General features: G+C 41.4%; 1 protein-coding gene, 1 long non-coding RNA gene and 1 other non-coding gene across 13 annotated transcripts in view; 1 reads left to right on the top strand and 2 right to left on the bottom strand.

Moving 5' to 3' along the window:
• Positions 1 to 950: 950 nt before the first annotated feature.
• On the bottom strand, positions 951 to 13,304 carry Gm33009. Of its 2 annotated transcripts, XR_390560.3 has the most exons (3): positions 13,147 to 13,304; positions 1,478 to 1,658; positions 951 to 1,387 (listed from the first exon to the last, which is right to left on the bottom strand). It is a non-coding gene; the product is annotated as a predicted gene, 33009 (long non-coding RNA). The 2 variants fall into 2 exon arrangements; XR_881263.3 differs by lacking the exon at positions 13,147 to 13,304 and having other exon boundaries at positions 1,478 to 1,910.
• Acnat1 (acyl-coenzyme A amino acid N-acyltransferase 1) overlaps positions 6,902 to 14,016 on the top strand; it is a 37,784-nt gene continuing 30,669 nt past the window's right edge. For 8 of the 10 annotated variants that reach the window (XM_011250002.3, XM_006537842.4, XM_006537843.4 and 5 more), the window contains exons 1-2: positions 6,902 to 7,253; positions 7,441 to 7,623. The gene's annotated coding sequence lies outside the window, so the exon portion shown is untranslated. The remainder of the gene's footprint in view (positions 7,254 to 7,440; positions 7,624 to 14,016) is intronic. The other 2 variants (XM_011250005.3, XM_011250004.3) reach the window with 1 other exon arrangement.
• Gm26424 lies at positions 13,807 to 13,910 on the bottom strand. Its single transcript, XR_003955442.1, has one exon. It is a non-coding gene; the product is annotated as a U6 spliceosomal RNA (small nuclear RNA).

Below are 14,016 nucleotides of genomic sequence, written 5' to 3'. Positions count from 1 at the left end.
AGCTCACAGAGCATCATTGCTAGAGCATTCAAAATGGCCATCAGTCTTCTCCATTGGACAAATCATGGCAGAAATATTCCCAAGCTACTATATTGCAAAGGGAAGAAGTTGAGGATAACTGGTGGTTAGCAGGGTTAAGACATACATGTAAGCATACATCTCAGATCATTTTTGAAGCATGATGGGAAACTAGTGAAGAATTATCATTTAATGGCAACATGAAGACACTTCTCATATGTCTGCCTGGACTCTTCTGTCTGATTTGTGATAATTTTTCTGCTTAAATTTTTAAAAATAACTTATGTTTCAGGTGGAATAAATTGCCCCCTCCTTACTGTTTGAAGTGGGAACTTGTCATACATATGTGATCAATCAAAATACATCAATTTGATTATAATAGCCATGTAATTGCAATAACAGATATTTCTAGCACTAGTTTTGGGATATAGGAAGGAGAATTCATGTTGGCATTTATGCTGGTGTATATACCCCTAAATTACATTCCATGGAATTTCTCTCAAATAAAAAAATTAATTTTATCTTGTCAGAATCACTAGAATGTAATATAATAGATCCTTAAATAACAAGATGTTCTTCTGTATAAAATTGCTAGCTATTTTAGAACAGTAACCAGTTCTCTTAATTCTCTGCCAGGCCTCCTCCCAGTTTCCAGTCCAGCCCCTTCAAATATATCTGCCAACCATTCCTCCCTCAATTTTCCAACAGTCAGCTTAAGCAGTCCTTTCTCCCAGTTTTCCAAATACTAGCATTGGGAAGTCAATATAAATGGTCTTACATAAACTTTATGTTTCAAGTGGCAAAAGAGACTACCTCTCTTGCTGGTTTTTGTTTTACCATGGAAAATTTATGATTTCTATAGTAAACACACTTTAGGAAATAGAAGCTATATCAAAAATGAGAAGGAAAAGATCACCTCAGTATACAGATAATAATGTAACATTCCAATATATTTCCAAAAGAAAAAAATGTATTTTTATTTTCATTCTACAGATATGTGTTCATGTGTGTGGGTGTGCTTGCACATATGTACAGAGAATCATGTTTCATCCAGCTTTTACACAGGTGTTGGTGGAACTCCGGCTCTCACACTTGGAGTGGAGAGCACTTTATTGATTGAGCTGTCTCCCCAGTGCTGTTTTTCTGCATCTTAAGACTACTGTGGCATCACATTGCCAAATTCATGTGAGGTCCTCTTAGCTTTAAATCAGGAAAGTCCAACCTTTTGATTACCTACAAACACATTGTGCTCTGTTCATGGCTCTCCTGGGATAAGTGCAGCTTCTGGTCTACAGGTGGAACACATGGTGTGTGGCAACACAGATCTGATGGTGGGACGATCCTGGGTATTCTATCAGTGTTCATTTCACTGCAGACAGGAAATATGATGTCAGTATTGTACATTTATTGAAACAGCTCAGTTCACATCATCTTAAAAATGTTTAAAGTGTGTTCCCACCTGTGTGTATAGTTGTGGAGATGTGTGTATCTCTGATGCCAAAAGAGGATCAGCTTGTTCTATGGGTGCTGGGGTCCAAACTGAAGTCTTCCTGATTGTACAGCCAACACTCAACCACTGAGTCATCTCTCCAGCCCATAGTTTGTTTTATTAGTTTGGTTTTGTGGGATTAAACTTAAACCTAGAAAGGAATGTTTTCCAAGTTCAGAGTCCTGAAGTAGCTGTATTGACTTTTTTTTTTTTTTCTGTTAAATTAGTGGCCAGATAAAACCATATACTGACAGTGGAGTTTTAAGCAAACAAAAGGTCAGGGACATGGTTCAGCAGGTAAAGGCACTTGTCACTGTTGGAATTTGTCAAAAGACCCTTACTCAATAGGACCACAGAGACTGCCACCATCGCTATAAAATGCAGGAAAATTTTTATTGATCCAACATGTTGTGGACTCCCCTCTCAGCATGCAGTCCAGAGGAGAGACCCAGAACAAAGAAAGAACACACTTTTTATACCTTTATGAGGGGCAGATTTGAACAACAGGGTTCTCATTGGTGTAGCAAGTAACCCTTTCAGGCATTGGTTGGTTTGTATAGTGACTAAGTAACCCTTTGGCCTAGTGACTCACTTTTCTTTCCCCCATGGTGGGTTATTAAGATTTGGTCAGCAAAGCAGCAATACATTCTGAACTTATGGATCAGTTATTAATGTCACAGCTATTAATGTCAGACGAATTTCGCAACAAGGTCAGGGTCTTTTTTTGAAGGGGGAAGGTACTGGGTGGTCTTGAATTCATTTTGGATATTGTATTACCAAGCCTGAGAACTTTAGGTCACTGTCCTCTGATCTTATATGGAGTATATGTTGCATGTGCATGTGCCAGTGTGCATATACACATACACACTGTATATGTATACACACATACTTGTAATACATACTGTATTTTTCAAAAATGTATTTAAAAACTAGAAACTTCCTAAAGCAAAGTAGAAAGGAAGGAAGAAAACAAGGGTGCTAGGTCCCTACCATGTAAGTTAATATGTAGCCAGAGCAGGGATGTTGGACAGGGAGCAAGGGTTGCTCTGCTTACTCTGTAATCCAGTGTAAATTGCATCATCAAGGGCATTTGAGGCTTTGGTCTTAGGGCAACCATTCCTCCCTCAATTTTCCAACAGTCAGTTTAAGCAGTCCTGTCTCCCAGTTTCCCAATACTAGCAGCTCCAAATTATAACAACTGTTCTAGCCTATCTGCTCAACTCAATCCTGGTTCAACTGTCTCCTACTAACAACTTCTGCACCAACTGCCTTCTCTTCTCACTTTGCTATCCTAATTCCATTTTCAGGCCCAGTTGGCTTTTTAATAATCTACTCTGTTCCCAGAAACCACAAAGGCAACCAACACTGAAGGTCTTAGAATCAAGCAGTTCTGACATCTAAGAATTCTTAAAGTGTCAGTTGATTAGTTACTGGGATCCTTCAAAAGGTCAGGTACACAGGATAAGTCAAACCACAGTTCCAAATAGTGTTGATTGTACATTTTAATCTTTTCTCTTTGTTCAGATTTGTAATTGTTTTTGTCAGTTTGGAGGGTGGTTCAGGGTAACATAATAACTCAAACAAACAAGCCAGCAATAGATATTTATTTGGCTCGGTTTTAGATCATATTTTTTTTTCTTTCAGTTTGTTTATGTAGAGGATTACATTGACAGATTTTTGTATGTTGAAGCATCCTTGCATCTCTGGAATGAAGCCTACTTATGGCAGATGATCTTCTTTCATGTGCTCTTTTGGTTTTGGGGTATTTTATTGAGTATTTTTATATCAATGTTCATGAGAGAATGGATCTGTAATTCTTTCTTTGTTGACTCTGTGTGGTTTAGGTATCAGGGTTACTGTGGCCTCATACATTTAATTTGATAATGTTCCTTCTCTTTCTATTTTATGGAATAATTTGAGGAGTGTTGGTATTAACTTGTCTTTGAAAGTCTGGTAGAATTCTTCATTAAAACCACCTGGCCCTGGGCTTTTATTTTATTTTTTTAATGACAGCTTCTATTTCCTTATTGATTATGGTTATAGGTCTCTTTAAATTGTTTATCTGATCTTGATTTAACTTTGGTAAGTGTTCCCTACTGAGAAAATTGTACATTTCTTTTAGATTTTCCAATTTTATGGATTATAGATTTTTGAAATACGACCTAATGATCCTCTGGATTTTCTTAGTGTCTGTAGTTATGTCTCCCTTTTCATCTAATTTTGTTAATTTGGATAGTCTTTCTCTTTTTTTTTATTTTGGATAATTTTTGTCTATCTTGTTAACTTTCTCAAATACCCAACTCTTTATTTAATTTATTCTTTGTGTCTTTTACTTTTTATTTGTATTTTTTCTATTTTATTAATTTTTGCCAGAGTTTGATTATTTCCTGCCATCTGCTCCTCTTGGATGCATTTGCTTCTTTTTGTTATAAGCTTTCAGGTATGCTATTAAGTTGCTAGTATGAGATCTCTCCAATTTCTTTATGAGAGCACTTAGTGCTATGAATTTTCCTCTTAGTTCCACTTTCATTGTGTTCTGTAAGTTTGACTATGTTTTGCCTTCATTTTTATTGACTTTTATAAAATCTTCAATTTCTTTCTTTATTGCTGCCTTGATACAGTAATCATTCAGTAAAGAGTTGTCAGTTACCATGAGCTGGTAGGCTTTCTGTTATTTCAGTTGTTGTTGTTGTTGAACTCCAGTTTTAATCCATGGTGGTCTAACAGGATACAGAGGGTTATTTCAATTTCTTGAATTTGTTGAGACTTGCTGTGTAACAGAGTATGTGACCAGTTTTAGAGATTGTTTTTGCTTATGTTTTTGTTTTTGTTGTTTCGAGACAGGGTTTCTCTGTGTAGCCCTGGCTGTCCTGGAACTCACTTTGTAGACCAGGCTGGCCTGGAACTCAGAAATCCGCCTGCCTCTGCCTCCCGAGTGCTGGGATTAAAGGTGTGCACCACCACACCTGGCTTGGAGATTGTTGAGATGCTGAGAAGAATGTGTATTCTTTTGTGTTTGTGTGAAATGTTCTGTAGATATCTGTTGGGTCCATTTGGTTCATTAATATTAGCTCCAGTATTTTCCTGTTTAGTTTTGTCTCAATGACCTGTCCATTGGTGAGAGTAGATACTGAAGTATTGCACTATCAGTGTGGTAGAGTTAATGTGTGACTTAAGCATTAATAATGTTTCTTTTACAAACATGGGTGATCTTGTGTTTGGGGAATAGATGTTAAGAATTAAAAAAAATCATCTTATTTGATTTTTTCCTTTGATAAATACTAATTGTTCTTTATCTTTTAAAAACTTTGGTTTGAAGTCTATTTTGTTAAATATTAGGATGGCTATACCTGCTTGTTTCTTAGATAACATTTGCTTAGAAAATCTTTTTCCAACCCTTTACTCTGGGGTAATATTTATCTGTGATGTTAAGGTTTGTTTCTTGTATGCAGCATAAGGAAGGATCCTATTTTCACATCCATTCTGTTAGCCTGTGTCTTTTTATTGAGGAATTGAGTCCATTGATATTGAGAGATACCAATGATAGTTAATTCTGGTTATTTTGTTGGTAGTGATGCTGGTGGTAGTGTGCGTGCCTCTGTGTGTGTGTGTGTGTGTGTGTGTGTGTGTCTGTGTGTTTGTGTGTCTGTGTTTCTGTGTGTTTCCCTTCTTTAGGTTTTGCTGTTGTGCGATTATTTATTGCCTGTTTTTTTTTGTTTGTTTGTTTGTTTTTTGAGGATATAGTTAACCTCTTTGGGCTGGAGTTTTCCTTCTAGTATCTTCTGTAGGGCTGAATTTGTGGATAGATATTGTTTACATTTGACTTTATTATGGAATATCTTGTATTCTTCTTGTGTGTCAGCTGTGTTGCAATATTCAGGGCTTGCTGTAATAGAATGGCTGAACTTTGTGCTCCCATATTTCCCTGGCTGTTGTTGATTGTGTTCTTACACTGGTATCTAGGCATCTGGGCATCTATGCATTTTATAGGTTTAGGTGGTGATTTCTGAGTTTGTCGTTGTGGAATGGGTGTTTTGTTCCTTGGTTTCTGTTTCTTCTCTGGTCATCGGGCTAGAGTGGACTATAGTTAAGTAGAGGGTCTTTATCCAAGTTGATGGCTGGAGTTCTGGGGACTGGTATGTCCTGTGACCTATCAGGGGGTCCTCTGGGGTTCTGGATGCCTGTATGGCCTCTGGCAGAGCAGGTATCTTCCACCAGAGACATGATCCAGATACACTGATGAAGAGAGGAAGGACTGTTGATGGCAGGCTGGGCCAGCTCTGTTGTAGTGTTGGTGGTCTATGAGGGCATGGAGTGGGTGTTTACCTAGGGATCTGGGATTGAGAGTGGCCTCTGATGGAAAAGAGGAGTTCTGTTGGAGGTGTGGTCTGAGATATGGTGAGGAAAGGAGGAGCTATTGCAGGTAGGCTGGGTGAGATCTGTGAGAATGTTGGTCATCCATAAGTGTGGAGAAGGGTGATTACCTGGGGTTCTGGGTGCTGGAGTTGGCCTCTGGTGGAGAAGGGACACAGAAACTCTTACAAAAAAGCACACAATTGTGCATACTTACAGTTTCAGAGGTTTAGTTCATTATATTCATGGTGGTTCATAGGAATGTAGCTGGACAAATAGCTGAGAGTTCTACCTCAGGATCCATAGACAGCAGGAAGAGAGTAACCTACCGTGATCTTTTGAAACCTTAAAACTGACCCCCCAGTGATGTACTTCTTCTAACAATGCCATACCTTCTACTTCTTCCTGATGACTAAGTATTCAAAGGTATAAGCCTATGGGGTCATTTTTATTCAGACTACTGTGTTCTGCACCGTCTCTAAGACTTAAAGCCATATTATAGTGCTTAAAAGTCTAAAGTTTAAAGTCTCTTCTCAGATTCAAGGAAATTGCTTAACTGTAAGCCCTGGTAAACTTAAAATAAAGAAGCAGAATCACATACTTGTAATGGCCCAGAACATACATCACCATTCCACAAAAGAGACAAAAGAGAGCATAGTGAGGAAATACTTTATCAAAGCAAGACCAAAACTCAACAGAGGAAACTCCAAATTCTCCATCTCCATATCTGATGTCAAAGTGCTCTTCTTAGCTTTGATCTCCAACTCTTCTTAGCTTTGTTGGTTGTAACACACTTCTTTCTCTTGGAATGGTTCCACACCCAGTCTCTCCAAAAGAACTTCAATAGTTGGTTTTGTTTTGTTTTGTTTTGTTTTTTTTTTTTTTTTGGTTTTGTTGTTGTTGTTGTTTTTCGAGACAGGGTTTCTCTGTGTAGCCCTGGCTGTCCTGGAACTCACTATGTATACCAGGCTGACCTCGAACTCAGAAGTTCACCTGCCTCTGCCTCCCAAGTGCTGGGATTAAAGGTGTGTGCCACCACTGCCCAGCTTCAGTTTTTCTGCTCCACCTTGGCAGCCTGTGGCACACATAATATCCCTTGTTGGCAGGCTACAATCCATGCACTTGATAACTGGCCCCAGGCCCTGATTTCTCTACTTGTAGTCTCTATTGAAGCTTAGACTTCACATCTACAGAGTCATACAATAAATACCCTCCTAGTGTGTAATCTCCTTCAGCCTAGATAGGCTGGTTCAGACTGTATACACCACTGAGGCGGGGCTACCTGCTGTGCTGCTTCTCATCACTCTCCTTTGATGTGACACTTCCTGCCACCTGCCTGAGGCTGAACTGGTTCTCCAAGATTTTCCGGAGTTAGCTGCAAACTGTGAAGTTGGTGAGTTTCTGCTAAAAGGCTGTTCTGACAACTTCACAACTCTACATCAAGAAACTTGGCGTGATTGGGGATGGGCTTCCCTCTTTATAAACACAGATTTTATTATTAAACATTTGAACCTTGAGCAGACTAGCTTGTCTTGGTTCCATTAATTCTCTACCTGCCTAGGTTCTCTCTTCTTTTTCAGCTCCAGTTGCCTCCCAGGCTTGAACCCAGACATGAGAGCCGCAGGCCGGCCCCAACAATTTGGCAAACCAACACGGGACCTGGGAATGGCAGAGAATGCTAGAAGAAACACTGCTGGTATGGAGCCCTACAGATAGAAAATTCGTACCGGAATTCGGAGAAGCAACGGGCAAAGGTTGCTAAGGTGTGGTATGGTCTGAGCTGGAACAGCGGTAACCCGCGCTGGATCCGCTCAGGTTCAGCAGTGATATCAGGAACTAGGAATGTAACAGGCAGTCGGCCGCAGCTTCCAGAAGCTGCTTTTTAGGCGAGAGAAATAAAAGGGTTTAATAAAAAGGGATTAAATAATCAGGCGGATTGGCCACAGTCGGAAACTGCATCTGGCTGGAGGAAAATGTCCCAGAGGCAGAGAGAAACGTTAGGGGATGCCCTGCATTTTTCTCTCTAGCCCTTACAGCAGTAGTTCTCTGCTCTCTTTGTGTTGTCTAACGTCTAATGTCTGGTGCACCGGCCTGTTCACGTGTCAATTCATGTATGTTTGTGTCTAGTTGTCTGAATGACTGAATGTTCTGTGATTCATGTTAAAACATAAATAAAGGCTGCTAAAACTTTATCTGCTGGTTTAGCAAGAGAGTGGCCACACGCTTTAGCCAGGACCAGGCAGAGCAGGAGGGTCCCTGATGGAAAAACTGTTTTTTTAAGAAAGGGAGTCTGCAGCCTCATGGTTTTGGGGTGAAAAAGCTGATAGATGTTTTTTCCTAAGAAAATTCTCTGCAATCATGATTATTGCGTTTAGCTAATGACAAAGTGCCTTTTATTTTATAACTATAGCTAGAAAAATTAATATTCTCTGATTGGTCTAAGTGTAGCCGCTTCTTTTTTTTTTTTTTACTGGTAATATGCTCTGTGTCTTCACAAAAGTATCAGCTCATAAATTATTGGTTAGTATTAAATAGTTGTAACATTGGTAACAGAAGGTTAGCCTTAAATTGGCAATTCAGGAATCTTTTCAAACACGTAGCATAAGCAGGCCAAAAAACTGGGTCTCCTAAGATACTTCTAGCTGAGATAATATTTAATGTGATTTTTATCCTAGAAAGTAGAATTAGATAGATTTAAAGCAATGTCTCTTTAATGAAGCATTAAAGCTTGCACTGTCATGCATTCATAGGTATAAATTGGCAGCCAAATCTTGCAATGTGTAGTAAAGATTTAATGTTGATTCTAAAGTGATATATTGCTTTGAAATTGGGTATTGCTTTCCCAAGGCTGTAGATACTATTCTAATGTTGCATAAGAAACTTAAAAATCATGGTTAAAAATTGCCAGTGTTCCTTTAAGTGCAGCTGGCAGTTTGATCGCAAATTTAAGATTTTATACTCACCCATATATTGTTAATTAAGATAATTACAAGAGTAATTATCTTATGAGAGCACTAACACAGCTCTCTGTGGCTATACAGCCATACTAAGCTCAGGGCAGCCTCAGCGAGGTTTGTGTGACTTTCTTTTGTTTTGCAAATGGTGTGCCTAAGGAAGTTCTTGAAACTTGCCTCTTGCCTCTCAAGGGAAGTTTACTTAAAATCCTTGCTCTCACACAAGGAGCTTTTTAGTTCTGGGGAGCAGCTGTTGCTCCAGAAACTATTCAGAGGCAATATCTTTTTAATACTTAAGGTTTTAGTTTACTTCAGAAGGCTTTGCAGAAAATAAAGAAAGCTTTTATAATTGTTATCAATTATAATCAATGGTAATTAAATATTAGCTGCCCATTTTAGTTAATGGTTATTAAATGTGCCCACAGCAATTCTTTAGCAGAATGCATTGTGACTATGGGTGTGAAAACCATAGCTGTCATAAGCTGACCTTAAGCCTTATCCTTACTGTAAACATTTATCTGGTTCCTATAAATCCTTTTGAAGTCATTCCTTTGTTTTGTGTCAGGTAACTTCAAGGTACTTTGCCTGCTGTTATTTCCTACCCCCTTTATTTTCTGTATTCTTTGGCAAGAGAAAACGTTATTGCAGAGTCGTTTTTCTTATCCTCCCGGCCAGCCGGCTGCTGGCTGCTGCGGGGCGGGGCCTTGAAGTATGCAGCTTTCCCTTAGTGGTAGTGGCACAGAGCCGCTAGAAAGTGGGCGCCTTTGTAACGAACTCAGGGGAGGGCTGCGCTCGTCATTGGTCCCATGAGCCTCCACCTGTCCCAGCTGGGGTAGCATATTTTTCCCACTAAGACTTGGGGTGCTCTGCCGTCCTCGCAACAGGTTGGGCTGCCTTCAGCTTCTTCCTCCTGAGAGGAAGGGGGGGGGGGGGGCAAGGCGGAGGTGGCACTCACCTCAAAGCACAGTTTCAGCATCCTATTAAAACTACTGTGCTGCTAATAAAGAATTGTAAGATATATTCGTGTCAAGTTTAGTGCATTCATTATACAGGAGGCCATGGTTCCAGGAGACTAAATTTCCATGACCTTTTCACCTCAGGACTGTGTCCAAGCTTTTGGACCTGTCACGCAGTCACTACTGGAGTTGGTGTGGCACTCCAGCTTTGGATCAGCAGGATTAGCCCTTTCACACGCTCTAATAATTTACCGATGATATAGATTTTGGGGTGGACGGTAGGCTTAGATTTTTAAAAATATTTATTTATTTTATGTATATGAGTAAACTGTCACTCTCTTCAGGCACACCAGAAGAGGCTGTCCGATCCCATAACAGATAGTTGTGAGCCACCATGTGGTTGCTGAGAACTGGACTCAGAACCTCTAGAAGAACAGTCAGTGCTCTTAAACACTGAGGAATTGGATCTTTTAAAAATAACCTACTTTTAATACAGGTTTTCAAATGCTTCAACCCCCCACTCTAGCCCACCGTCCAAAGGTAGGGGAGAGAAGGGATGGGACAAGGGCATGTGGATTGTTTAGGAGTAGTCCTTGGAGGTGATTCCAATCTCTGTTTGTCAGAAGATCAGCAGTCCAATTCAGTAGTGTCAGGATACCAAGCACAAATCAGCGGCAGTGACATGATCCAGCAGAAACTGCCAGGCACTAGGCAGTGGAATCTACCAGAATCAGCCTGGATGATAGGAGAAATTCTCTGCTGTGCCTCTCTCAACAAATTGAAAATCGGCAAAGACTTGAGCCCAAACAAAGCTTTGCAAGGTTAGCTATGCAAGCACTCCATCACTGTATATTGAGTTCTATTTATACTCTCTCCAAACATCATGTGTCCTCCGATTGGTCTTGCCTCAGCAAAACACCACATGAGTCTACATCACATGACATATCCAGAAACTTCTACTTCCACGAACCAATTCAAAATCCTGGATCTGGGCCTGGGTGGTAGCTGAGTTGGTCAGCCCCCTGGATCTCCCTCAAACTCCCCAGCACTGCTCTGGCTAGGCCACCTAATGCTACCATGGGCAAGAGCTAGGATCAGCTCTCCAGCTTTCATCAATCTAGCAGCCAGATACCCAAGTAACCCCCCTTCTGCAAGGCCAGAGAAACCATGAGATGGCTATGGTGTATCTTCTGGCACTGAGCCTCAGCAGCCCCCACAACCCTACCAGGGTGACATGGCAGGTTCTCTAAATCACTGGGGATATGGCTTTGTCCACTACAGAGGAACACCTGCATTGTATCTGGTGGCAGGATCTTGTCTTTGATCTTTGATGACTCCTGGTGTGTCCCTGCCCTAGACACACAGGGTGGCAGGAATCTAATCCCCTAAATGGTCCATCTATGCATTTGGTCAAGTAATTCCTCAGCTTGCTTTCTGGAAGTATAGTTTTTCCTTCTTGTGTGTGACGCTGCCCTTCTTTCTCTAGGTAGTAGTTGGTAGGGTGGCTAGCAATCTGAGTCCTTTCTTTGTCAGTATATTCTAAGTGAGGCCATCCCTTAGTCCAGTCCCACTTCCCAGTAAGTGTCTCTTGCAGGCCCATAACTGGGATAGTCTCCTACATAGCCATTTCTTGAGCCGCTTGGGTTTCCTCTCCACTCTCAGAGTTACCCTGGGCTGGGGAGGGGTTCTGAACCCCATCTTCCCTCTTCCTCCAGGGCTAGCACCTTCACCATTTGGGGACACTTTTCCCAAGGCCTGGGATTTCTTGCCCCCGGCTTCCATTTGTTAGGGCACTCTCAGGCCCAGTGGTCTCTCTCCTTGCAAGATGCACACTGGTTCTTTTCAAGGAGTTTTCTGTCTCTCTTCTCTGCTTTCCCTCACTACTGTAGCCCGGACTCTCTGTAGATTCCTTCCCTGTCACTTTTCTTTCTTTCTTTTTCTCTGCGCCTTCTTCTCCTCTGTCTCCCTGTTATGGTAGACTTTTTCAGCAACCTGCACTAAATCCCTCAATGGCTTATTCTGTCATCCCTCTAGCCCCTGAAGCTTTTTCCTGATATCTCTACTAGCCTGGTTTATAAAAGCCATAGTCACAGCAACTTTGTACTCCTTGCTGCCTGGGTCATAGGGTGTATATTGGCAGAATGCCTCCATGATCCACTCTAGAAAGGCTATGGGCGACTCATCTGGTTTCTGCTTAACCTCATGTACCCTGGTCAAATTTGTGGGTTGTTGTGTGGCCCCCTTGAGACCTGCCAATAGAGTCTAGCATAGACCTTCAGGTGGTCCTTACCTTCTGCCATATTAAAATCCCATTCAGGTCTAGTCAAGAAAAGCCTGCTGTTGACAACAACCCCCATGTCTGAGGGGCATTCTTTCTAGCTTCCTGCATTATTATCTCTTACTCTTCAGTCATAAAGAGCACTCTCATGAGTTGTTGGATATCATCCTAGATAGTCTGATGAGTAAGCAAAACAGTCTCAAAGAAATTAATAGGTCCCTTGGAAAGTTGTGTGTGTGTGTGTGTGTGTGTATGGGGGATTGTTGGGCCTTCCAGTTGTACAAGTTAGCCAAAGAGAAGGGCCAATATTGCATAGCCTGATTGCCCTTTTGTAGGCCCATATGCTTTCAGTGGGAGAGCCACCATGGTATCAGGGGAGTGGTTCTCAGACTTTGGGTCCCCATGGCAGGACTGGGAAGTCCCATGTTTCCTTCTTCCTGAGAGCCAGAACCTGTGAGGTGGGTCCTGGGGAGAAAGAAAGGCTTTTATCCATGGGGTGGGGAAGGGTCTCCTCTACTAGATTCTTCCAGGTAACTATATAGGGCACTTGGTCTGAGTGCCCGAGGGATCCTGGCCTAAAGACTCTTTCCTCTACTGCTTTGATCAGCTGCAAGTTGAAGGTCCCTACAGGTGGCCACCCTACTCTGAAGGTAGACCATTCAGAGGAACAGAGAGTAACTAACTTGCTCTTCTTTACTACTACTACTACTACTAACAAGTTTTCTCCTCCAGTGGTTAGCTAGGATATTTAACTGGGTAGATTCAGTCTGTCCAATAATGTCATTAGTCCAAGTCCAAAAACACAGGACAAGATAACCAACACCAACAAACACAAAGAAAAACAATAAATGCACAGTTCATTCCTGCCATGGGCAGGAAGTCAGTAATCAGGTGACTCGGCTGGCTTACACTTGACTGGGTCAAATGGAGGGGATTCCTCCTGCCTCCCAACAGGGGACTGGAGCCTCCTCCAGGTTCCTAATGGTAGTGACATTAAGGCACATCTGCCCACTGCTCTTGACCACCCCAAACACCGTGGGCTCTCCGAGTCTCCAGATGTTTGCAAGCAAACTGAAAGTTCAGACAAAACCATGGTACCTGCTTGAGCTGGTCCAAGACTATGATGAGCCTTAGCTACCAAGGAACCTCTGAGTGAACCATGCAGAGCCAGGGATCCATGCAAAAGCAAGAGGGTCATTCTGCATCCAAAGGAGAGGTGGCAGACCTGGGCAATCAGTTTTTATACAGTATTCAGGGCAGAATAGAGCATCAGCAACTAGGCACAATGTGATTGGCAAAACAGTGTGACTTTTAAACTGATTAGTCCTTAAGGAATGAGGTAGCAAGGGCTTCTCTTATCTGTGGGTGGCCAACAGTGGGTCCCCACTGTAGTCTTTCTGAGGAATGTAATCAGCCTCTCCCTTCTGGAGGGGAGGGGCTCCTATGTGCTCTATGACCTCTCTATTTCAGGAGGGGAAGGCTGCTTGGTGGAATTTTCCAAAGGTCCTGAGCCAACCTCTTCAGTATTATAATTCTCCCATCTATATTTTGAATATCCAGTGTCACCTTCATCAACTATCAAGGTACTTTCCCAAGGTATTATGCCCAATTCCTATATGGCATGTTACACGCATATGTAGATATACTATGAAAAGGAAAACAACAGGAAGAGGTACTAAAATGTGGGATATTTCCGGAAGACAATATTTTCAAGTTTTTTTCTTTTTTCTTGTGATTTACTTTCTTACCTACTCTCCAAAAAATACAGAATGCTTCATAAACGTGTGTGTCAGTCTTTTGCAGGTGCCATGCTAATCTCAGTATTGTTCAAATTTTAGCATATGGGCTGCTGCAATGAGCACTATTTTAATCACTTATAAAGAAGCACCACAGTCTTTAGAGCAACCAGCATTGGTAACTATACACCTTACATTCCTAAAACTGTAAGATGTCCGTTTTGAGAAAGTT

The sequence above is a fragment of the Mus musculus genome, chromosome 4 (genome assembly GCF_000001635.26).
Source record: "Mus musculus strain C57BL/6J chromosome 4, GRCm38.p6 C57BL/6J".
NCBI lineage: Eukaryota > Metazoa > Chordata > Mammalia > Rodentia > Muridae > Mus > Mus musculus.
Note: the sequence above shows the minus strand (reverse complement) of the source record. Positions and strands in the feature narration are given on the sequence as shown.